This window comes from Berghia stephanieae, chromosome 1 (assembly GCF_034508935.2).
Source record: "Berghia stephanieae isolate SIO BIC M18660-M18661 chromosome 1, UCSD_Bste_1.3, whole genome shotgun sequence".
Lineage (NCBI taxonomy): Eukaryota > Metazoa > Mollusca > Gastropoda > Nudibranchia > Aeolidiidae > Berghia > Berghia stephanieae.
In genome coordinates, this window is record NC_088360.1 from 42816207 (window position 1) to 42843681 (window position 27475).

General features: G+C 37.6%; 1 protein-coding gene across 6 annotated transcripts in view; it reads left to right on the forward strand.

The window, feature by feature from the left end:
* Positions 1 to 3615: 3615 nt before the first annotated feature.
* LOC144975218 (uncharacterized) overlaps positions 3616 to 27475 on the forward strand; it is a 43440-nt gene continuing 19580 nt past the window's right edge. The window contains exon 1 of one of the 6 annotated variants that reach the window (XM_078919124.1): positions 3616 to 3720. The gene's annotated coding sequence lies outside the window, so the exon portion shown is untranslated. Of the gene's footprint in view, positions 3721 to 5369; positions 5664 to 13039; positions 13271 to 13431; positions 13451 to 27475 lie in introns of those variants that run through there. The other 5 variants (XM_078919094.1, XM_078919081.1, XR_013645882.1 and 2 more) reach the window with 5 other exon arrangements.

The window sequence follows — 27475 nt, forward strand, 5'->3', positions numbered from 1 at the left end:
AGACAATAGAGAATAAAAAATTTTTTTTTGAAACTGCGATGAAGCTTTATGGATGTCACATGGTGATGGTGGTCGTGTTGGTGGTGAAATCGTCGTTGTTGTCATCGTCACGATGTGAAATGATGATCTCGCCGTTTGTGGTTTTTGATAGAAATAGTGTTCGCTTATTAAATATTAAATTTAACAATGATTTTGTGAACTGGGTTTTTCATTCAGGGGAATTTACAATGAGGAATGAAATAGAACGATGATATTTACCTGGTTGTATCCCCTGAAAATGCAAAGGATAAAACTGTTGTGTTGCGCCTTTGAGTACGACGTATTTGACTAACCAATAAGCTTCGACAGTCGTAACGTCACATCCCTCGTAATGACGCATGGTTACTTAGTAACTGGCTCTAAACTATGGGAACAATGGCGGACGCCCTCATGAAATATTTCTCCGATGAGCATAAAAGCGTATCCAGAGGGGAAAAAAACATAAATCTGATATTGTTTTGACTTTTACACATTCTGATCACAAGAAATATGAAAAGTTCTAACCAGTATGAAGAATAAAAAGTAGGCTACATATTTTCTTTGTTTAGAAACACGATGGCCGCCGTTGCTGGGCGACGTGACATCAGACTATTGAATTCAATTACAATCCGTTGTTAAAATTGCATCTACAATGTACCTCATAGCAATTTTATATTTATATATAATCTAATCAGATAAAACGGATTCATGATGGGAATAAACCAGAAATATCGCGTTGAATACATTTCTAGTTCAGGCCCAACCTATTTTGCCAGTTAGGATTAAGGTGCTATTGTAGTGTCCATTAGTTGCTGGGATTGGAATAACTTTTTGGATAAATGGTGCATCAATGCTACTGTTGCTGCAGCATCTGTCGTTATCGCTACTATTACTGCCACCGCAACTACTTCTACTGCTACTACTACCACTACTACTACTACTACTACTACTACTACTACTACTACTACTACTACTACTACTACTACTACTACTACTACTACTAAAAAAAAAAATATTATGTTTATTCCCATCATGAATCCGTTTTATCTGATTAGATTATATATAAATATAAATTTGCTATGAGGTGCATTGTAGATGCAATTTTAACAATGGATTGTAATTGAATTCAATAGTCTGATGTCACGTCGCCCAGCAACGGCGGCCATCGTGGTTCTATTCTTTTTTTTTTTACTACTACTACTACTACTACTACTACTACTACTACTACTACTACTACTACTACTACTACTACTACTACTACTAATACTAATACTAATACTACTACTACTACTACTACTAATACTACTACTACTACTACTACTACTACTACTAATACTACTACTACTACTACTACTACTACTACTACTACTACTACTACTACTAATACTACTACTACTACTACTACTACTACTACTACTACTACTACTACTACTGCATCAGATCGGTAGGTCAGTGACTCGAGTCCTGTTGTGAGCGGTGAAAGTTGAATCTTTGGAAATCGCTGTTTACTCACATTCTCATAGCACTCATGTATAAAATGAGTACCTGACTGATACTTACGTTGTTGCTGTCGGAAAAAAAAATGTCATAACGCATTATATTCTTGTAGTACAGAAGAGGTGTAGCTTAATCTCGTCATTTTCGTTTGATTATGAGACGTGCAGCGTTCTTTTGAATAACTTCTCAATCGTGTAATGTTTTCATTAACATAATTTCAATAGTCCGACTTAAATAACACAAATGACGTAACAAGCTGTTGGCATGCGTCTATTGTTAAGAAATCTCAAATGCTGCTAATTCTCTTGAGATTAAAAAGTATTCTTATTTTTAAAGATTTGATGTGTGAATACATTATCAATTCTGAATCGAGGATAACGTCTAGATTTATTACACTGTCCACGAACTTTATTTCAGTCGTCAACGTTGATAGATCCGTCTGCTACTTATTTCAGCATATTTTTGCTTCCAGTGACCAGCACTTCTGTTTTATCGCCATTCAGTTTCAGTTGATTATTCGACATCCAAGACCCTTGAGGAACTCCGAATTCGACCTTTCTTTGTGTTGAGCGTACATTTCCAATGGAGATAATTTGTTCACGTTTGATCTAGTATGATTCAAACCATTTTAATGACTTGCTTGTAACAACGAAACCAGTGTGGAGCCCTCCTAGAATGATGCCGTCCGTGATCGATGATGTCGAAAGCCGCGGACAAGTCGAGAAGGGTAATGTAGTTGTATTGCCGCTATCCATCATTCCAAGGCAGTTTCTTAATATCAATAATAATTATTATGTCCTTCGCGGCATGCCGATTACAGCAGTTCTTGAAGACCATTATTTTTATTTTATTTTATTTTTATTTTTATTTTTTGTCAGTCTACAGAGTGCCACTTTCTCGATGATTTTGGAAACATTTTGAGACGGGCAAGTTTTTAACGTTGTTTAGATTAATTTCTCGAGAGAGGCTTTACCAGCGCTGTTTTCAACGTTTCGGGAAAAATGCCTTAAATGAATAATAAAGATGTCTAATGAATTATTTGTTGGAAGATTGTCATCTCATTTCCTTTTTTTTTTTTCTTTTTTTGTTTTGTTTTTGTTACTGGCGCTGATATGGCCTAAAAGTGTTGCAAGTGCCGTAAAACCCTTTATAACGAAACAAAATATAACTATACTCCAATTTAATCACCCTAGTTGTTTTCTCCGAATTCTAACATCGTCAACATAACTTAAACATTAAATTAAACCATTCTTCCAATTCATTCTGCCTAACTCTAGAAGCACTTTGTTGAGGATTGAAATGTTTTCGTCATTTCTGGAGCATCGGCATGCAACTTCATCAGATCAACCAAATCAAAGATTGCACCCCGTGTATCTTGAAATAAAATTTTCTCTTGATTTTCTTCAAAAATTATATTTCCTAAAGCTTCCCACTTCCCAGAAAGAGGATGCTGGCATTTTAACAAAATATGTTATGCTTTTATGATTTACATTTACCAAACAAGTCAGAATGCCTCGTGTATAGTTAATTTTAATAAAGCCTGTGTCGGGCACATTATTTCTTTCTCAAAATTCGCTAAGAAAAATTGATGCAACTTGTATCATTTTCTGACCAAGCAAAAATTGCAATTTCCTACTTACACGTTTTAGACATTATATCGAGGTCAATGTTAAAGTGGCGACTTTTTTAAAGAGTCTCATAATAGTACAAGTACCTATGTATGTGAGGTTTTAAAAGCGTTTACCCTTGTGTAAAAAAAATAAATAATAGAAACAACGTCTTGCTCTGTTGTTTTCTTTGTGGTTTGATTTTATCAGTAGTCACTGTTCATGATTCTCCTTATGTTTGAGAATAGCAGCTATTTATAGAATTGTTCGTATGTACGCTCTCTGGTTTGCCTTTTGGGCACATTCGAGACAGGTTAACGGCCGAGGGGTCAGGTTAGATATGGTCGAGACGTTAGACATGGCCAATCTCTGATTAATTAAGTTGTTCGTTAAAACATCTTGGTCAAGCACCATTGTAATTCCGACAGCTAAACAACACCGATTAGCATTAATTATTAATCTATCTATACAAGTAAGCGGTCGTGATTTCTTTCCCTTCGCCCGATAGTTTGTGTTCATGTCTTCTTTAAGATAACATAGTTTGGGTTATTTCGTCATTATTACATGAAAAGGACTAAAAACCTGAAAACCAGCCAAGGTGAGCACGTAAATTTGTTATTGCAAATAAATGTACAGCCACATATTTCTGTATGTACAACCCATCTTTTTTTTTTTTTTTTTCATATTATGTCTTTTTACGTTCAAACGGGGTTTGAAAACTGAAATGATGTTGAGCCCGCATATCTTTGTAAATTTTACTAGGTAGGTAAAGATACAAAATTATGTTTAATAATGACAAAAAGTCATTTATGTTTAGACAACTATTTGCAACTGTATTATGTAGACTTTTGTTTTTATACTTTATAATACATTTTCAGGATTTCATTTTTACGAAAAAATTTACCTAGAATGCAAAATGCGTTGGGTTTAAGCAAAAATTACTCACAGTGTTTTCAGTGTATCTAGATATACTAAAGTTGCTACAAAAAGAGTGTCTCAGTTTTATAATAAAATTCGAATATTGAATAATGTGTAGCAGATTGATTCTGATCACAGATCACTAATTCAAGTTAAGTTTCAAAGCGAAGTTTATGGCCGCGGTTTCTTTGAAAGTCTTCACATGGCGTCGAAGAAATCGAGCTTTTTTCAAGACAACCCGAGAAATGTTCCTATCGTGTAAATGATTGGAGCACGATCAGGCAGGCAATCAATTATTTCGGTTCATCTCCACGTCAGCAGATTATGTCCTCTGTGACAACATGAAAGACGAAAATTATTAATTTAAACAAATCCATTCCCAATTGAAGAACAGTCCTACAATCGGAGGGGGAGGAGTAGTAATGGAAGGTGGGGGGGGGGGGGGGGGGGGGCGGTTACACTTTCGTGAGCTGAAATGTAATAGAAGGAAGTCGGGGGGGGGGGGGGGGGGGTGCGAATAAGCATCAGGGGAGGGCAGGGGTGCGCAAAAATTCTGAAATATAAATAGACCCTTTGGGATATATATATATATATATATATATATATATATATATATATATATATATATATATATATATATATATATATATATATATATATATATATATATAGGGGAGGGGAATTATTAGCTTGAATCACACAGAGTGCTCGACAGTCTTTCGAGCGCTAATTATTTATTAGTTTATATTGTAGAACCCATATATCTTCGAGCGGATGGAAGAAACAACGTTGTAGGAGGGAAGATTATATATATATATATATATATATATATATATATATATATATATATATATGTGTGTGTGTGTGTGTGTGTGTGTGTGTGTGTGTGCGTGCGTGCGTGTGTGTGACATCATTAAACATCAAAGGGCTTCTATACCACTAACTGGAAAATTCTGATAAACGAATAGCTTTTATTTAAGGAGAGTTTGTTGCTTTTCCCCCCTTTAATCCTCACTTGATATTGATGATATGCTGATAGGTTTTTTAAAAACCTCACAACTTCCGCCAGCCGGATATAATGTACCAACACACAAAACTATGTGTAACCTTAAACGTTTATAGTCACATTGAGAGAATTTTGTGAGAACTATTGATTAGAATGTTGGCTAAAGAACTGAGTGACGTCAATTTCGTTTCTTCTGTACGCTCTTGTTAGTACAGCAGGACAGCCCACAGAGATATAATCAGCCTCGGCAAGTAGCGTTGTTAGTTGACAACAGCCACAGTCAGTGCCACAGGCCACAACGGCCCGGGAATGTAGTACCGACCACAGATCCTATAATGTATTATTACAATATTAACGTGCCCGATGTGGTCTGATGATAACACCTGACTCAGCTGCTATTTAAACTGTGTTACTATAGGTATGCGTAAGGTCGTGTTATTATTTCACGCTGGTATGTACAGTGCGGGGACCGGGCTTGAAACTGATGATAAATAACAACTATAACATTGGATCTTGGATTATTATATAATAAGATACTTTACTATAATTAAAGATTGAAAGCGCTTTCTGTGGAGTATCGTGTTCTTCAACTGGGTCAAAATATTGTGCATGTGAATGTGAGTAATTTATCCTGTTGAAAATAGTGACTTACTCTGATATGTATGCCTGTCATTGCGCGTAATGATGATGATGATGATGATGATGATGATGATGATGATGATGATGATGATGGTGGTGGTGGTGGTGGTAGTGGTGGTGGTGGTGGTGGTGGTGCTGTTGATGATGATGGTGATTATGTTGTTATTCAGGGTGATGGCAATGATGGTGAATGTAATCAATTTAATTCATCCATTCATTCCTTCACTCATCCATTCATATAGTCCACTCCTCTCCTCCTCCTCCTCCTCCTCCTCCTCCTCCTCTCCTCCTCCTCCTCCTCCTCCTCCCCCCCCCCCCCCCCCTTCTTATTCATTTTATTATTATTATTATTATTATTATTATTATTATTATTATTATTATTATTATTATTATTATTATTATTATTATTATTATTATTATTATTATTATTATTATTATTATTATTATTATTATTATTATTATTATTATTATTATTATTATTATTATTATTATTATTATTATTATTATTATTATTATTATTATTATTATTATTTTATCATCATCATCATCATTCATCATCATCATCACCATCACAGCCGTGTCGTCATCGTCCCATCATCGTCATCATCATCATCATCATCATCATCATCATCATCATCACTTTTATTACAATCACCACCTACACTACATTCATCGACTTATAGTGCTCAATAATTGTGGGAACGAACTCTCGACATCCCTTTGTAGAACGGAAAGATAAACTCTTGCTTCGTCTCCTATTTCTACCCCATCCCGTAAGTCCAGGTACATATATTTGCAGGTCTGATAACCGAACGCAATTATAGTCTTGATTTTATACTGTTGTAAATGACAATATTTATGAGTTTGAGAGTATTTCCATTACAAATGTGAGCCCATAACAATTTGAATTATCAGACCTGCAAATAAGTACAGGTCGTCCTAAGCCTATTATTATTGTGTTATATCTGTTGTCTCCGTCCACTCAGCTTCATGTCCTTGAACGGGAACGAGTTTGAGGCCATGGCCCACCTACGTGAATAAAGTCACTGCCGTCGACCAGATTCTACTCATTAACACTTGAGTCGAATGAGGGAAAATTTGTAAATTAGGTACTTCACCCAGATAAATCTTTCTTTTTTCTTTTGGCCTGAGAAACGATTATTTGTTAGAATATGTGTTTATTTTGCGTGGCAGAGAGGAATTGTCTCCGTGTCTTACCCTGAGGGTCCTACCAGGTTCGAGTCCCATATGCGTGCTTCGTGTTTCTATAATGTGAAATGGACAATAGCAATGACTTGGTATCATTTGGATAGGACACTAGTCTATCTCAACGTACTTTCATCCAGATCTAACAGACCCAGCTACCCAATCACTGCTGGGTGGACAGGGGGATCAGTAAAATCTCAACTGCACCCGGGATCAATCATGATCCCTTTACGTGTGAAGCGAATGCTCTACCAAATGACCTATCGGGACCCCCGGGCCTAAAGTAGGTTATAAAAAAAAATAATAAACGATCTCCATTCTCTTTGTTTGGATCGAAACAATTCAAATCAACTTTTGTGATTTCAACTTCAAAATCAATGTTTCACGCCCACATAACACTGCATTGAGACAGAGGTTCATTAATGTATCTGTTTACTGTTAAATTACAAAGAATACTATGTAAAATTATTGAATATTGTGGCAATTCGCAAGTATATAAAATGTGTGTGTGTGTGTGTGTGTGTGTGTGTGTGTCTGTCTGTCTGTCTGTATGAGACACAGAGAGAATAATAATAATAATAATAATAATAATAATAATAATAATAATAATAATAATAATAATAATAATAATAATAATAATAATAATAATAATAATAATAATAATAATAATAATAATAATAATGATAAGAAGAAGAAGAAGAAGAAGAAGAAGAAGAAGAAGAAGAAGAAGAAGAAGAAGAAGAAGAAGAAGAAGAAGAAGGAGGAGGAGGAGGAGGAGGAGAGGAGGAGGAGAAGGAGGAGGAGGAGGAGGGGGGAGAAGTAGAAGGAGGGAGGAGGAGGAGGAGGGAAGAAGAAGAAGAAGAAGGAGAAGAAGAAGGAGAAGAAGAAGAAGAAGAAGAAGAAGAAGAAGAAGAAGAAGAAGAAGAAGAAGAAGAAGAAGAAGAACATACTTGAGGACAAACTATCTACTTTTATGTCATGATTTATCATTTTGGTGAGGTAAAAATATATTATATTGAAATAAGAGTAGGTGTCGAAATTGGGGCCACTATCATCAGATAAAAAAATTAGACACCTCAAAAAATGCAAATTGCCAGCATGAATGGAAAGGTAGAACGTATTATTATTATTAATTGAGATTATATTTAGGAAAATTATTTATCTAATTGATGGCCCAAACCGCACGTCGATAGATAACACAATGAGCGGCTAGGTTTTAAACAAGGCACACCAAAAACAAGGTCACGGAGTGTCGAAATTCGGGCCCCCGACCTCAGTAATTTTCGGTCAAAGCAAGGAATTTACCCAATGGAAACCGTACGGTGCTCTTATTGTCTAGCCAACCAGCGGCCTCGATGTAAAAATATCCGCCATTGAAACATGGGCTGGGAATTACGTTACCATAGTAAACAAGCGCTTATCGGCCGTTCATGAAATCTCAGAAAATAACTTCCTGCTCGCTCGTTTAACTCAAAATTATTCAAAACGATGTCTCTAAAATAATATAAATGTGACTTCTTAAGGTTTTCTTCACGGTCAAAACTACACACCATTCTATTATTTATGATTTACGCCCTAGGCAAAAAGGAATTTTGACAGGTCGACCGAGAGTTGAACGCGTCAGACGACAAACATCAATTTTAAGTGTAGAGAGAGTCAAGCTCTTGTTTGTCTTGTCCTGTTCTATATGGAGAAAAATAAATAGTATAGCCTCGTGTGTGAGTGGTTGCGTGTCATAATTATGTTTTTAAATTGTTTCTGTTGTTTATGTGTGTAGTGATGACTCTCTCACACCCACTACATCATCATAACAAAGAGACACCAACTTTAAATTTGGCTCATCACTCGTAGGAATTTCAATGCCGAAAGAGGAATTCCCGCTAACAAGAAAAAGGAATTGGAATGGTATTTGGCATGCATATTGTATAGTATCTAGTTCTAAATAGATAACTGATTAGAAATATATTATGATATATAAACACAATTCTTAATACTTTTCCGAAGTTTCCTTATTTCAAATGAAGTAAAGCTCCAAAACCTAATGGTAGTGATTGTAGTACTGGTGGTTTTGAGGATGATGTGGTGTTGGTGATTGTAGTAGTAGTGGTGTTGATGATGATGTGGTGGTGGTGGTTGTAGTTGTAGTAGTAGTGATAGTGATGATGATGTGGTGGTGGTTGTAGTAGTAGTGGTAGTGATGATGATGTGGTGGTGGTTGTAGTAGTAGTGGTGGTGGTGGTTGTAGTAGTAGTGGTAATGATGATGATATGGTGGTGGTGGTTGCAGTAGTAGTGGTAGTGATGACGATGTGGTTGTGATGGTTGTAGTAGTAGTGGTAATGATAATGATATGGTGGTGGTGTGGTTGCAGTAGTAGTGGTGGTGATGACGATGTGGTCGTGGTGGTTGTAGTAGTAGTGGTAGTGATAATGGTGTGCTGGTGGTGGTGTAGTAGTAGTGGTAGTGATAATGATGTGGTGCTGGTGGTTGTGGTAGTGGTGGTAGTGATGATATTGTGGTGGTGGTTGTAGTTGTAGAGGTAGTGATGATGATGTGGTGGTGGCTGTAGTTGTAGTAGTAGTGATGGTGATGATGATGTGGTGATGGTTGTAGTAGTAGTGGTGGTGGTGGTTGTAGTAGTAGTGGTAATGTTGATGATATGGTGGTGGTGGTTGCAGTAGTAGTGGTAGTGATGACGATGTGGTTGTGATGGTTGTAGTAGTAGTGGTAATGATAATGATATGGTGGTGGTGGTGGTGGTTGCAGTAGTAGTGGTAGTGATGACGATGTGGTTGTGGTGGTTGTAGTAGTAGTGGTAGTGATAATGGTGTGCTGGTGGTGGTGTAGTAGTAGTAGTAGTGATAATGATGTGGTTGTGGTAGTGGTGATAGTGATGATATTGTGGTGGTGGTTGTAGTAGTAGTGGTAGTGATGATGATGTGGTGGTGGTGGTTGTAGTAGTAGTTGTAATGGTGATGATATGGTGGTGGTGTTGGTGGTTGCAGTAGTAGTGGTCGTGATGACTTGTGGTTGTGGTGGTTGGAGTAGTAGTGGTAGTGATGGTGGTGTGCTGGTGGTGGTGTAGTAGTAGTGGTAGTGATAATGATGTGGTGCTGGTGGTTGTGGTAGTGGTGGTAGTGATGATATTGTGGTGGTGGTTGTAGTAGTAGAGGTAGTGATGATGATGTGGCGGTGGCTGTAGTTGTAGTAGTAGTGATGGTGATGTGGTGGTGGTTGTAGTAGTAGTGGTGGTGGTGGTTGTAGTAGTAGTGGTAATGTTGATGATATGGTGGTGGTGGTTGCAGTAGTAGTGGTAGTGATGACGATGTGGTTGTGATGGTTGTAGTAGTAGTGGTAATGATAATGATATGGTGGTGGTGGTGGTTGCAGTAGTAGTGGTAGTGATGACGATGTGGTTGTGGTGGTTGTAGTAGTAGTTGTAATGGTGATGATATGGTGGTGGTGGTGGTGGTGGTGGTGGTTGCATAGTAGTAGTGGTCGTGATGAAGATGTGGTTGTTGTGGTTGTAGTAGTAGTGGTAGTGATAATGGTGTGCTGGTGGTGGTGTAGTAGTAGTGGTAGTGATAATGATGTGGTGCTGGTGGTTGTGGTAGTGGTGGTAGTGATGATATTGTGGTGGTGGTTGTAGTAGTAGTGGTAGTGATGATGTGGTGGTGGTGGTTGTAGTAGTAGTTGTAATGGTGATGATATGTTGGTGGTGGTGGTGGTTGCAGTAGTCGTGGTCGTGATGACGATGTGGTTGTGGTGGTTGGAGTAGTAGTGGTAGTGCTGATGGTGTGCTGGTGGTGGTGTAGTAGTAGTGGTAGTGATAATGATGTGGTCCTGGTGGTTGTGGTAGTGGTGGTAGTGATGATATTGTGGTGGTGGTTGTAGTAGTAGAGGTAGTGATGATGATGTGGTGGTGGCTGTAATTGTAGTAGTAGTGATGGTGATGATGATGTGGTGGTGGTTGTAGTAGTAGTGGTGTTGGTGGTTGTAGTAGTAGTGGTAATGATGATGATATGGTGGTGGTTGCAGTAGTAGTGGTAGTGATGACGATGTGGTTGTGATGGTTGTAGTAGTAGTGGTAATGATAATGATATGGTGGTGGTTGTGGTTGCAGTAGTAGTGGTAGTGATGACGATGTGGTTGTGGTGGTTGTAGTAGTAGTTGTAATGGTGATGATATGGTGGTGTGGTTGCATAGTAGTAGTGGTCGTGATGACGATGTGGTTGTTGTGGTTGTAGTAGTAGTGGTAGTGATAATGGTGTGCTGGTGGTGGTGTAGTAGTAGTGGTAGTGATAATGATGTGGTGCTGGTGGTTGTGGTAGTGGTGGTAGTGATGATATTGTGGTGGTAGTTGTAGTAGTTGTGGTAGTGATGATGATGTGGTGGTGGTGGTTGTAGTAGTAGTTGTAATGGTGATGATATGGTGGTGGTGGTGGTGGTTGCAGTAGTAGTGGTCGTGATGACGATGTGGTTGTGGTGGTTGGAGTAGTAGTGGTAGTGATGATGGTGTGCTGGTGGTAGTGTAGTAGTAGTGGTAGTGATAATGATGTGGTGCTGGTGTTTGTGGTAGTGGTGTTAGTGATGATATTGCGGTGGTGGTTGTAGGAGTAGAGGTAGTGATGATGATGTGGTGGTGACTGTAGTTGTAGTAGTAGTGATGGTGATGATGATGTGGTGGTGGTTGTAGTAGTAGTGGTGGTGGTTGTAGTAGTAGTAGTAGTGGTAATGTTGATGATATGGTGGTGGTGGTTGCAGTAGTAGTGGTAGTGATGACGATGTGGTTGTGATGGTTGTAGTAGTAGTGGTAATGATAATGATATGGTGGTGGTGGTGGTTGCGGTAGTAGTGGTAGTGATGACGATGTGGTTGTGGTGGTTGTAATAGTAGTTGTAATGGTGATGATATGGTGGTGGTGGTGGTGGTGGTGGTGGTGGTGGTGGTGGTGGTGGTGGTGGTTGTATAGTAGTAGTGGTCCTGATGACGATGTGGTTGTTGCGGTTGTAATAGTAGTGGTAGTGATAATGATGTGGTGCTGGTAGTTGTGGTAGTGGTGGTAGTGATGATATTGTGGTGGTGGTTGTAGTAGTAGTGGTAGTGATGATGATGCGGTGGTGGCTGTAATTGTAGTAGTAGTGGTAGTGATGATATTGTGGTGGTGGTTGTAGTAGTAGAGGTAGTGGTGATGATATGGTGGTGATTGTTGTAATAGCGGTGGTAGTGATGGTGTAGTAGTAGTGGCAGTGATGATGATGGAGTGGTGGTGGTTGTAGTAGTGATGATGATGTAGTGGTGGTGTAGTGGTAGTGATAATGATAAAGTGGTGGTGGTTGTAGTAGTTGTGGTAGTGATGAAGTGGGTAATGGTGATTGTAGTAGTAGTGACAGTGATGATGTGGTGGTTGGAAAACACATTATAGGTTATGATGATACACGATTACACACATTCTCTAACTTCATTTTCGACAGCTTTATTGAAGCATAAATATACGCAACAGTTCTGAACCATTTTCTTGTGGATTTTAAATATTGTTTTTCTTGTGTCGTTATCTTGACATAGAGACCGACTAAATGGTAATGTTTACATTCCCAGCCCATGATATAATGGCGCTGAATGCTTTCATTGGTGGACACTTTTTAGGCTCCGTACGTATTCTCATTCGTTTAATTCTATGGGTCAAAGTGAAGGAAGGAAACGCGGAAGGAAAACAACCAGGGTTGCCAGTTTGGCATTTTAAATGCCAGATTCCAAAAATCTGGCATTTTTGAAAACCGTTTGGCATTAGAAAAATCATTTGGCATTTGGCATTTTCATTTGGCATTTTCTTTTCTTGTATATTATACTTCAAATGACACCTTTTCTCAACCGTGGTGTAGTGGTTTAGCACTCCACTTAGTAGTCAGTAGGTAAAAAATTACCCCAACAGGAAATTAAGTATAATTCAAAAAAAAAAAAAAAAAAAGAAAAGAAAACACGCAAGCCACCAGGATATGATAGTAAATTGTCTATCAAAAGTGAGTAGTTTTCTTAGTGGGGATGGGAGTCAACAGACTTTGGCATTTTTTGGAGTGTTTTGGCATTTTTTGAGTCTTCCACTGGCATTTTGTTGAAAAATAATCTGGCAACCCTGAAAACAACAAGTATCAAGGTGAACCTGAACACGCCCACTCTGACACTGGTGGTTGGCGAGGTTTCAACACACAAAACGGACGTGTTGATTGACTTTACCGTACATAACACACACAAACACCCTATACCTAACACAGAGGGAGCTGAAGTTGAGTTCGGTACCTAGATTCAAAGTGGACTTCTTGCTTAAAATATATAATTTCTATCTCACAAACTAAGACTGAGAACGTGTTATTCGGTCGTAAGTATGTCTATTAATATTATGTGTTGAAAGCCGATTTATTCTTCTAGATATATAAACCTCTTGTTGTTACCAGAAGTGTGTGACGGTTATTCGCAATAAATTGGGGAAAGGAAAATGCTTTTCTGTGGTGTTGGGGTGGCGTCAGTATTGTTGCCTATATAATTCTTTGGATTGATGAAACGTACGTACACTACTGCAAGGGCGTTGAGGCTTTGATGTTGCTGATGTTCGTATTTTGTAAAAATCATTATGTATATAGATTAGTTGTTTATCGCCTTCATCATCAACATCATCATTACTGTGCACCACACCACCACTACACAAGAGATGACGAGGGGAATGGAATAAAGTCACATAAAGTGCTAAACCTGTGTTTTTGTAACGTTTTGTTCATGAAGAGAAGATGAGAATAGCGATTGGAATTGCAGCAAATCACTTGAAAACTTCGAAAGAATATCTCCCCCAAAATCCGTCATCCCCCTTCTTGAAATTTTGTCCTTTAAACATTTTTTAGTAGTTTTGACCAAACCTATTTATCATATAATGATGCATGCTCTTTTATGGTGTACTAGTTATGAAATGCAAGTTCAATAACAACATGCTAATAAACAAGATAACACAACCTTGCCAGTTCTCTAAAAAAAAAAATATTGATAAATTAGATACATTAATTTTACTATGTTCTTCTAAAGAAAGAATATTAGAATTTAATAGCATTTAACAGCCACTGTACAATGGCATGTATATCTAGAGCTCAATGACTGTAACGTTCATTGCTTATAATATAACAATGATAATAATAAAAGTAATAATAATAGTAATGATGATGATGACAATGGTTCTTCTTCTTCTTCTTCTTCTTCTTCTCCTTCTTCTTCTCCTTATTATTATTACAGTTCAGTCCGCTTAATCGCACATCGGTTAATTGCACACTCCACTTATACGCTACACATTCCTGAAAACATTTTAAAAATATATATAATCACTCCGCTTAATCGCACACCTTCTCTGCTTAATCGCTACATCTTGATTCCATCTTGATTTGAGAAAAATATCTAAAAGATACAATTTAAAAAGGTAATGAAAATGCGTTTCACATTGAACCAGTTCAGCACGTTAATATCATATCATGCGTGAAAAAAGCTGTCCCGTCTACGCATTCCACTGTCCCTCTGACACTGACTAGGTCAGACGCGCAATGCTTGTTAACTGACATCAAAGGATTACCTGACATGATGGGCTAATTGACTCAGAATTCGCTGTCTGCATCACAAGGTGTGAAACGTGATCGCAGTCCAACCAATGCGGTGTGTTTGTTTAAATTGTCTGACCATTCGATTGCAATTGTGCATTGTTTTCATCTACTGGGCCGTGTTTTCATCTACTGGGCCGTGAACAATAAGAAAGGATTACTGGGAGGACTCGCGTCTCATCGTTTGATTGATCTATGCGTTCCATGTCCACATTGATACAAAAGGCGACTGAACTGGCATCAACTTAAGGCAAGTCTTTCTCCCCATCAGAAAGCTGGCTCTTGAGATGTAAAGGTCGACAGAATGTCGTGCTTGAAACAGAATTTGATGAAAACACTATGCTGATGTCTCTTCTGCCAGCCAATGGAGTGATGAAGTTTTCAAACAACTTTTTCAGCAGTACGACTGTAATGACATTTACAATGCAGACGAGACGAGGCTTTACTACAATTATTGCTTCACAGTTACCATTATTACAAACAATAATGTTACACACTTTGTTTTAAAAATTAGCAAAACAAAAACAAAAAAATCCTCTTCTAATCAGTTCCAGTCTAATGTCTTGAATATGACGGTCCCAAGCCCGTAGAAACTTCAGAGGGGAAGGTCCTACATTGAATGGTTATGAAAGCTGGTGCTTAGATGCTAGTTTTAACTTCTCCGCTTAATCGCACACTCCGTTTAATCGACACACTAACTTGAACTCCCAAGGTTGTGCGATTAAGCGGAGTCGACTGTATTATTATTATTTATTATTATTATTATTATTTTATTATTATTATTATTATTATTATTGTTTATTATTTTTATTATTATTATTATTATTAGTAGTAGTAGTAGTAGTAGTAGTAGAGTTGTTATTATTATTATTATTATTATTATTATTATTATTATTATTATTATTATTATTATATTTGTTGATATGGTAATATTACATGATGAAGACTTGTTGAAATTTGAAGTAACAATAAACAATCGTTATTAAAGAATCATAGTCATAGACAACTGTCATGTTTGGGTTCATTCCTAGAAGTAACGGAAGAAGATCAATGCGCACCAATCGGCTCAGGTTAATAATGCCTCAGTACAATTGAACGTGTTAAACAATAGGAATATGAATACATTACAACTATTAGTATTATTACAGTGGTCTCCATTTATAAGCACAGTGCTTGGCGAATCAAGCAGAGTGCTTGTAGCCAGATTGTGCTTTTAAGAGATTTCTGGAATTTTTGCTAAGTTTATGTTCAATTCTCATGTAATAACCATAAGAGAAAACTCCTCTGAGTTTACAAATGCATACATAAAGGAAGGCAACGTATTATAACGTATTGCAGGCTTGGAACTCCCATTGGCCTTTTAAAGATTCATTCTTTTAGCTTTTTATTTCTTTTCTTTTTACTTGAAACAATCTGTAAACAAACCATGGCCATCAAAATGACTGTCTTGATCGATGATTAATTATGACCATATTTGGTAACAGTCTGAGCCCTCCTTTCCTTACCCTGCTTCCAGCACTGTGTCAACATCATCAGGGGGGTCCTGATAGCTCAGTTGGTAGAGCACTTGCTTCACAATGAAAGGAGCCAAGATCGATCCCCGGTGCAATTTTTTTTCTTCTGACCCCCCTATTTCTATGATCCTTACCTTCAAAGGCTCTTTAGCATAGACGCTAACCCCTCCTTTGAGCCTCGAAGTGTCCTCTCACTGGACCATTGTGTAGCCTGGGATCTGGAATCGAGAAGATTGTGTGCGTGAATAAAGATAGGTCTCCTGTGATAAGAGAATAATGACGCTATAGGTAGTCGGTACCTTTGACAAAATCTCATTTTTTGCCATGCTCTGGTTCTTGATATTAAGGGACAATATATGCGTCTGGTCGCTAACCCTGATATCATTGATATTGCATTTTCCGGCTAAAGATGCATTGGGACGTTCGCTTATTTCTCGAACATGCCGATAACCCTGGCGACACAAACGCGGTAGTATTTTGCTAGGCGGCTGACTGCTTCACCATTGGTGAAACTGTTTCCTGGGCATAAAATCATGAAGAACATAGTAGTGTGGAGCCCGGGATGGTTGATGCCATATCGAATTTTAATCTGTCCATCTCTTTCATGGTCTGTGCAAGCTTTCCTGTCTGATACAAAGTTCGAACATTCCAAGCTCCCACCAAAATAGTTTTTTTGGGGTGGAGAAGGCCTGGGTGCTGGCTTCCATTTGGCTTTCACCCCCACCCATCATCAATACAAATCCATCGGGCCCCCAGTCCAGCCTGGTTTTGCTTAGCTCCTTTAATCATTTGTTGCCCAATCAGAATCACAGTATCCTATGAGTCTCAATCTAGGACATCTTTAAAGATACCGCTAGTCTCAATCTGTTTTCACATTCCCTGTAAAATAATTCATAACTTGCAGTTCCCTTCGAGTATCTCAGTATCTCAAGACATTTTTTAAGGTTATCAAATGGCATTGAAGAGGATTTTATGAAAATTGATAAATCTAGTAACAACCCGAATCTGGTCTGGTACCAAGCATCAAATAAATCAAACTTCCAACATCTTTACGGTACTTTTTTTAATTGACAGGCTCGTGTTCATCCCATTCTAATTTTTGCTCACAAGGAGCATTAGCACCTCTAGCCTACAATTAGGCACCTCATACCTTTCTAATAATTTCTCTATTGATTCATTTTTACAACATAATAACCTTTTCACAAAACCAATACCTAGAGAATATGACAATTTCCCCATATCTTTCATTTTGAACCTATGACTAAACATATAGGTACTTGGTCTCATATAGAAGGTCATCATTGTCTGCACCAATAAAGTCTCCTTTCTAGGCGGCTGACTGTTTCGCCATTGGTGAAACTGTTTCCTGGGCATAAAATCATGAAGTACATAGTAGTGTGGAGCCCGGGATGGCTGTCAGACATACACACATACATACATACATACATACATACATACATACATACATACATACATACATACATACATACATAATACATACAGACCTGTTGCGCTGACTTCAATAGTCATGAAATCTTTAGAAAAACTTGTTCTTGTTAAAATTAGGAATCAGTTTATGCCATTGAGTGATAGTCATCAATTTGCTTACAAACCAGGACGTGGAGTAGAGGATGCCATTTTGCTGTTTACAAACAACATCTACAGGCATCTAGATCACGCTAGGAGCTATTGCAGATTGCTTTTTGCAGATTTTTCTTCAGCGTTCAATACAATGCAACCTCAGTTGGTTGTTCAAAAATTGACTAGTCTGAATTTAAACAAGTATATAATTGCTTGGGTGCTCGAATTTCTTACGGAGAGAGCACAATATGTTCAATTAGGACAAAACAAATCTTCCTGTATAACTACAAATACTGGTGCTCCTCAAGGTTGTGTATTGTCCCCTGTATTATTCACAATATACACGAATGACTGTAGAAGTCAAAACCTGAGTGTACCTTTAATAAAGTTTGCAGATGACACCGCTCTTCAAGGCCTCATAACAAATGGCAACGAAGTGGCTTATAGGCAAGAAATTGATAGATTTGTGTCTTGGTGTGATGCCCACCACCTAGAGCTTAACATAAGCAAGACAAAGGAGCTAGTGATTGACTTTAGGAGAGTGAAGGAACCGATAGAACCGTTAAAATTAAAGGACCAATTCGTCCAGCGAGTTCCTCACTACAAATACCTTGGTGTAACGATTGATGACAGGCTCAAGTGGGATGAACACTTGAAAATAATTAGGCATAAGATGTGCAGACGTAAATATTTTTTATCAAAACTCTCTCAGTTTAGAATAGATAAAACCCTCTGCACATTATTTTATAGAGCAGTAATCGAAAGTGTTTTGTCATTTTGTATAACAGCTTGGGGAGGCAATTGCTTAGCAGTGGAAAGGAACAAAATAAATTCAAATATTAAAAAATCCATTAAACGCTATATAAATGATGTTGACGATGTAGATCTTTTATACGAGAAATTTTGTATAACTAAAATAACTAAAATATTAAATGACCAGTATCATCCACTAAGACCATCAATTATTATGTCAGAAAGAAGTGGTCGCCCTTTCTCTATTTCAACGAAAACAGAGAGACACCGAAAATCTTTTCTGCCGTCCAGTATTAGGCTTTATAACAACAAGCAATAATCATTTTATATAATTATTTCTCATTTTTACTTTTTTTAAATATAAATATTAATTTATTAATTTATTTGTTTTTCAATCTTTTCAATTTTCAATTTATAGTGACAGTTTTAACTATTTTACAGTGTTGATATTATTCATATTATAAAGCGCAGCTCTGGTTATAGAGCTGCTCCTTCTTTTTGTTTTTTTATATATATATATATTTTATTTTTTTTTTTTATTTATTTTTTTTTTTATATATACATCCTATTTCCATTGTATTTTTATCTTATTGTGTAAATTATAACACGTCTGTACAAAAAATTTCCTTTTTGGGATGCAATAAAGTATTATTATTATTATTATTATTATTATTATTATTATTATTATTATTATTATTATTATTATTATTATTATTATTATACATACATACATACATACATACATACATACATACATACATACATACATACATACATACATACATACATACATACATACATACATTAATACATACATACATATCAAAATTGTTTATTTCAGGAAATATACATGATAATGTAACAAGGGTAACATATTCATTGACATAATACCATTTCCTAAAATAATGTACAATGTAAAGAGCTGGAGTATTAATTTGAACAGTGAAGTTTCAGACTCTGCCACAGAATGTCCCAGAGGTAATAATGATATTAGTGTTGATGACGATGATAATGATGATGATGACGATGATGAAGATGTAATATAAGGCGATAGGTCGCCAGTCGTCGGCGTTGTCCTTGTTCCCATTCTTTTTTGGTACCAGTGTTATGATACTGTGTTTCCAGTCTGGGGGGACTTTTTGATATTTTAAACAGGTGTTAAAGATGGCCGTAAAAATTGGTGCCAGTTTGTTTATATTTTGTTTTATATATTTATAGGTGACACCGTCTGCCCCGGGTGACTTTTCATTAGGTAATTTTTTAAAACACAGCTTGTGAGTTCGTCGATTGTAAACTCACTTGTTGATGGTGTCCATGCGGGAGGCGGGATAGTGACATCATCGGACCAGGTTGTGTCACTAATGTTTATATTGTTTCGTTGACATTTTTCTTTAGAGGCAGTCTCTACTGTGTTGATATCTATCTCACAACTTGAGTGTGTTTGTTTACATCCGTTTCTAATAATATCAATAGCTTTTCGTTGGTGGTTTACGAATATTGCTGTGAGTTCTTGTCATGTCACCTCTTTTTCCTCCTGTGCTCTTGGTGTGTTGTTTTGGATAAGGGAGGGCATAATGGAGGACTTTATATCTATTATTTTTATTTCGATCTATTTTAATAGAGCTTCATAATTGTTGATCGGGTCTTTTATAATTTTTTTCATCGGTCCATCTGGGAATTTTGTTAAGATCCGTTTGCAGTAGCGGAGAAATTCAATGCTAAACGGCTGTCCATTATCGGGTCTTTGGATTTGGAATGTGTTGTTTTTGATGAAAACACTGTGTAGTGTTGAAAATAATGTTATCCATTTTGATGGGTTGGGGTGACAAAATGTTGGTTTACTTTTAATGGGTTGTGTAGATATAGTATGTCTGAACATACCTTCTTGTTGTATAAACTTATTCCAAGAAGAATTACTGGTCGGTTCATGCTGATACTGGAGCCAATTAGAAATGTCAAACAAATCACAATCACTATTTCCGCCATTCACAACACGTTTTACAACATTGTAACTATTCTGTCCGACGTCTAGTCGAATTTTACCACTTCTGATACACTCTTTGGCAAGAAATCTGATCCTTGTCACAAAGTCCTATACTCCTTCTAGACATTGTCTGTGTTTACGAGGACAGCTACCACGGATGATGGATACAAGAGGATACATACATACATACATACATACATACATACATACATACATACATACATACATACATACATACATACATACATACATACATACATACATACATACATACATACATACATACATACATACATACATACATACATACATACATACATACATGCATTCATGCATACATGAGCCCAGGTCATAAGGTGCCCGCCTGATACATGCATACACAAACGCACACACAAATATACAATTCATCATAGCTAACATCAACATAATACAAAAGTAAATTTATAAGATAATAATATTAATTATGATGATAATAATAATAATAATAATAATAATAATGATGATGATGATAATAAATAAATTAAAAAGACAAAGCAAAATAAAGCGAAACAAAAAAAAACCCAATAAAACCAGCACTCGCACACGCACACATTCTTATCTTGAACAAATTACGTCTCATAAATTTTCTAATGGTATTAACGACACGACAGGTTACATCACCGAAGTGAAAAGGGTGGAAAGAAGCAATACTTTTATTTAATAATATATCTTATATCAAAAAGGCACGTCACTATTCTAGGCTTTGTTAAGCCTTAAGGATTAATACTTTCCAATATGACATACTCCTTGCTGCTTGCTAAGGTTATCCAGCAAGCTGTTACTGTAACGCCTTAAGAATTATTAATAGGCATTATTATTATTATTATTATTATTATTATTATTATTATTATTATTATTATTATTATTATTATTATTATTAATATTATTAATATTATTATTGATATTATTATAGACAATATTGATATGTGTGTATTACAGCCATTATCTACTAAGAAGTTTCTAATTGCACCATAAGCAAAACGTCCTTCCGGGTTCGTGTCAATCAAGTGTCCATTAGACATAGGTTGAAAAACGTTACTTATTTTTTTTAAGAGGGGGTGGGGGGGGGGGGGGGGGGCAGTTGTACCCGACATGTGGCTGCTTGACAGGAATCCGCTGGGCCACTTTTGATGAGATAAGATAGATAAGGTGAACTTTATTTATCCACTTCTGGAAAGTTACATTGGGTTTAATGCCGTAGACTAATGATCTCTGAAAATAATTAAGCAAATAGATAATAAACTGTAAATACAATGACATAGAAGTAAACTAACAAAAATTTTTAACACATTTTTAAAGAAGAATATCTCATATCTCTCATACCTTCCAAATTCTCTCTCTCTCTCTCTCTCTCTCTCTCTCTCTCTCTCTCTCTCTCTCTCTCTCTCTCTCCTCTCTCTCTCTCTCTTCTCTCTCTCTCTATCTCTCTCTCTCTCTCTCTCTCTCTCTCTCTCTCTCTCTCTCTTCCTCTTTCTCTCTCTCACTCACTCTCTCTCTCTCTCACTCAACGCACACCTTCACACACACACACACACACACACACACATACACAAACAACCAAACGTTCTTCTTCTCTCGTATCACCCTAATTTCGTACCCTTTGATTCTCTATAAATACGTATAATCACATCCACTGTTCACCCACCTACACTGTCCTTGATCTCAATCTTAATGCCAATACTAGAAAGTCTCCTCGAGGTAGAGGGTTCAAGTACAAAGGAATTTGTAAAACGTTCTGTTGTGGATGTTAAACCCTGCCTGATCTTTTTGACGTTTTATATTCTAAAATTAAAGGATGTTGCTTATCTTTCAAGATGTTCAAAACTTTTTTTTATGGGAGTATTGTTTGTAGAGGGTATTTTTTTTTTTTGTAGGCATGGCGGACTGCACAATACTCTTCTTACAATTTTATCTATTCTTTCTCTATCCCTAGCAGTGATGGCCAAACCCGAGCAACTGATTCCAAATGTTATAACAATTTGAACTAGGACAAATAGAACCTATTAATGATTTCTTTTGTGGCGTGAAAAGAATTTATTTTCTAAGGAAAAATAATCTAGAACCAAGTTTTGAACAAATATTATTTTCATGCAAATATCCAGTTCAGCTTGTTGTTATTGGTAATCCTAGATATTTATAGGGATTAACAATTTCTACAAATTGATTCTCAATTCTTAGGGGCACTATGTGTTGTTTTTTTTTGTCACTTAATTTGTGTATTATCATAGTATTATCATTTTGATTACTGTTTTCAGTGTGATCATAATTTGTCATTTGTTAGAATATTGCACCATTGCTGACAAAGAAAACAAATGATTACAAAGACGACGATAATGAAGATGGTTATCAGATGGATGAAAAGGAAGAGAAGAATGGTGCCAATCGCATAAACTCGCCATGTCGTTAAACTGTCATCTGCATTTTTTGCCAAATTGGGACCTAAAATTTGCCCAAAAAAAACCCAAAATTTGCCAAAAAGACCAAGATTTGCCCAAAAATTTGCCGAGGAGAACTAAGCGTTTGAGTAAAAATTAACACGCGATACAGAAAAAATATATATAAAAGACAATTTATTACATTTAAGGAGGCTACATTTATTAATTTACACAATAGCGTTGTTACAAAGATTTTAAAGGATCATTATCCGTAGAGAGTAGCTTCCCTTGGTTTGGGCCCAGGAAAAGCTGCAACATTTCTCAAGTTTCGCACTTTTTTTTAGTTATTTTGTTTTCGCTTCTTTTTTCCCCCAAAATTTGCCACGCGATTTGCCAATTTTCCCAAAATTTGCCACGATTTGCCAATTTTGGGAAATTTGCCAAAATTTGCGGATCGCCCTGATATTTGCGGCCGCAAAAAATGCAGATGACACGTTAAAGGAGAGAATGCCTTAGGCACCGTTTATTACCTATCCAACAAAGTGAACGCTATAATAAGGTCAACACACATAAAACATTTCAAAGAGCTTGATGATTATTGCGGGTGAACAAAGACTCATTATACACATAAAAGATCTCAACGAGCGACGGATATAACACTATCTGTCACTGGCTAAGGGATTGAAGCAGGTAGCAAACGCATTCACTCTATGTTGCATGCATGTGATATTACGTGTGTTGAACACACTCACACATGCACACAAACCGCCAAGTGTTGCCATTTAATCGGCAATAGTTGATCTGTTACTGTTATATTGTGTATTGTACATAGTATATTGATTTTTCTAGTGCTGTACGCACTCATTGCGGTTTATATTTTATATATGGCTCCCACGTAATCGTCAGAGTTAGTGGGTAGTCCTATTCTGAGCAGTAAATTATCCCGCGTTCAGTCGCGTTAAACTGACATTAAGAATTGCTTGCAACACTTTGGATAGAACGCTATTCTTTTTCAAAGTATCACTCACTCAATCCCATGACCGGATGGTCGTCTGGTTAACATGCAGATGTTACAGTCTTCCTCCAAGCCTGCCTGTTGTTAGCCCTATGTAGCAGCTTCGGAACCAACACCTCTGTCCATTCTTTTATATTGTCCAGCCACATCTTCCTTTGGCGTCCTCTTCTGCGCTGGCCTTCGACTGTTCCCTGTAGGACTGTCCTGCTCAGGCTATCGTGTCGAGTATGGTGTCCAAACCAAGATAGTTTTCTGTGCTTCACAGTCACTAGAAGAGGTTCTTGTGGGCCTGCCCGAGCTTCTATTTCTTCCAGGACGTCTTCGTTTGTGCGATGCTCTGTATATGACACGCGTAGCAGTCTTCTATAGCACTTGCTTTCAAACGCCCTTATGCGCCGTTGTGCATCCATTGTAAGGTGCCAGGCTTCGCATCCGTACAACAAGGCTGACAACACCAATGATTTATACAGTTTGACCTTTACATTAAGACACGCTACTTTTCCAAATCTTTGTTAATTGAGTCATCACTGATGTTGCCATTGCAATTCTCTTTCGAATTTCAATTGTGCTCGTCCCATCTTTCCTTAGTGTCACACCTAGATATTTGAATGTCGTGACCCCTTTTAGTTTTTCATTTCCCACTGTGATGTTTGTGTTGTTTTCTGCGTTGTTGTTCACCAAGATTTGTGAAGTATACCCCGCCAAATCTGAGGAAGCTGGAGGAATCGACTTGGGGCGCTAGCCAAGCACTCCTGAGAACGTCCGCCCTGGCACTATGCTATTCCACCGCGGAGTATTGCGCTCCAGTGTGGGGTAGACGCAGAAACGTTGATGTAAAACTTCGCAAATCGATGCACATAGTGTCAGGAACGCTGGCAACAACTCCTAGAGAATGGGGCCCGATAATGGCAGCGATCCAACCCCCTGATGTCCGGAGGGAGACGATTACGGTAAACTGGCTAAGATCAAAGAGAGAGGGAATGGGGATACCCCTCTGATGCGCCTAATGGACGGTGCCCCCGTTTCTAGCCGAAATAAGTCCCGGCAACCCCTGTACGCAGATTCCCTGACTACGGACAGAGCTGCACATACGAGATGGAATTCGGTTTGGACGGATTCAATCCCTCGTGGGGGCGGGGACGTACACTCCTCTAAGCTTGGTGAGAAGTTGCCAGGCTTTGATACCAGTAAGAGGAGACACTGGGTGGCTGCGAATCGGCTTCGGTCGAGGAGCTGCCTAATAGCAAGTGCGCTTCATCAGTGGGGACTTTCCACCTGTCCAACATGTACCCGCTGTGGGCAAGAACCCAAAACGGCAGACCATCTAGTCGAACGGTGTGTTGTGACGATGCTACCAGGCGGGTTCGCGACGGTGCACGAATGTGGACCGGACTTTGCTGATTGGGTCTATCGTCATAACATAGTAGTGTGATAACCATAAGAGGCTGCTGCCAAATTTGATAGACCGTGTCAGGGAATCACTGCTGGGTAGACAAAGGGTTCATAAATAACATTGACTGAACCCGGGACGGTATTCAAAAGAGATCATATAACACCAGTTCTCCAGGAATTGCACTGGCTTCCTGCGAAGTATAGGATAGAATTTAAAATATTGTGCTATGTTTGTAAATTCTGGATGGATTGGCACCTGAATATTTGCAGGAACTGATTAAAAAATATGAACCCACTCGAAATTTAAGATCATCTCAGTCCCAACTTCTAAAAGTTACCACCTCAAAATCCACTTTCGGTGAAAAAGCCTTTTCATTCATAGCTCCACGCCTATGGAACGCACTTAGTCCTTTTTCATAAAATAGATGTTGCTTTGATTTTGTTTTTTTTTGTATGCATGTTTATTATGTATCATGTAGTGTCGTGATTTTTAATGTTGTTTTTAAACATTTTTATTTTTATTATGTAAAGGGCCGCAGAGCACGAGTAACGTGGATGTTTAAGCCCTATATAAATTCATTATTTACTATTTACTACTATTCCCTTTCCTTGTGCGTGGGGTGCCACAGTCGCGATTATCTTTCAAAGCACGGAGTTGCGACTTAATGACAAGATAAGACAAGTCAAGACAAGAAGTAGCCTTCGTAAAATCATGGCCAGATACTTACCCCCCAAAACATCGTCATAAAACAAGACGAAGACAACAGTAAAAAAAAAAATGATCTTGAATTGTAATCAATAACTCGACCAATGAAATCATTTATTTTATTGAACACTTCTGACAGCAACTCACTTTTTACTCTATTTGGTGGCCGTCGTCTTCTTTTGTGACGTAATTTTCGGTCAGTATCAGGCCTTAAGGGACGGCTCTACTGTAGCCTTCGTAAACGCATGGCCTGATACTAACCAAAAAAAAAATTAAAAATCCGTCGTTAAAAAGAAGACGAAGATCACGGGGAAAATACTTAATTGTGAGTTGTAATAATTGCTCAACCAATAGAATCATTTGCTTCCTTGAGCACGTCTAAAAGGCTCCATACACGCAGGGTTTTGATAGGCGTCCGAACCACGATCAGGCAAACCGGTATGAAAACGCAATGTGTGTGGCCAAATACCTGGCCGATAAACCTAGGTACGGTCGATCGCTCGCAAAGCCTGCTTTGCTTAATATTTTTCGAGGCGATCGGCGATCGGGGGCGTGGCAGTATAAAAAATTGGACAATTTTTTTGGGATTTTCGCTGTTTTAACGTCAGATTTGTGATCAGCGTCGAATTTACAATAGGTTTGATACCAAGAACTATGTTTTTACTCCAAAACTTGATGAAATTAGAAATAAAATTTAATTAATGTTGAGGTTATGTGGCCGACAGAACAGTGCCCCTCCCTGTTTTGTGGTATGACTCTCGCTTCCAGATCGGAAGGTTCAGGTTTCGAGACCCGCTCTGCGTGGCGCAGAGTTGAGTCCTTGGAAAATGCTCTTTACTCACATTTTCTCACCGTACTCAGGTGTAAAATGAGTACATGGCCGTTCGTTGAATTTGTTAGGAAAAAATGTCACATCGCCTGACAGGCGTCATGTCTCGTCTTTCAAGTTTAATATTGCTGTTGCCTTGGGACCCCTTGTAATGCGCTTTGAGCACGTGGATATTGCGCCAAATAAATGCTGTGTTATTATTTTTTTTAAATAATATTTTTATAAATGTTGCGCCTGGAAGAGGTAGATGGCAAAAGTTTCGTTCTTGATCATCGTAAAATTTATAAAGGATTTCATACAAAATAAAAAATAGTTTTCATAATTTTCAATGTAATGATATAATAATATGCCAGTTCTTTTTTTTTTTTTTCCTCCTCACCCGTTGACGCGACATGACGGTCGACCTTGACACAGACATTTGGGATTGGCAGATGCCAAAAAGCCTTGACTACGTGATGACAGGGGTGGGCATTGTCTGGATTATAATCTACAAACAACGCCCCCCCCCCCCCCCCAAAAAAAAAAAAGAGCTGTGTGCGTGTGTGTGGTGGCGGTGGTGGTTGGGGGGGGGGGGGGGTGCGAATGCGAGTAGTCCCGAGGAGTACCCGTTTAACCTGCCACGGGAACACTGTCGATTTGTTTTATAAATAATAATAATAATAATAATAATAATAATAATAATAATAATAATAATAATAATAATAATAATAATAATAATAAATAATAATAATAATAATGACGATAAATAACAAATCTTTATTGTCCA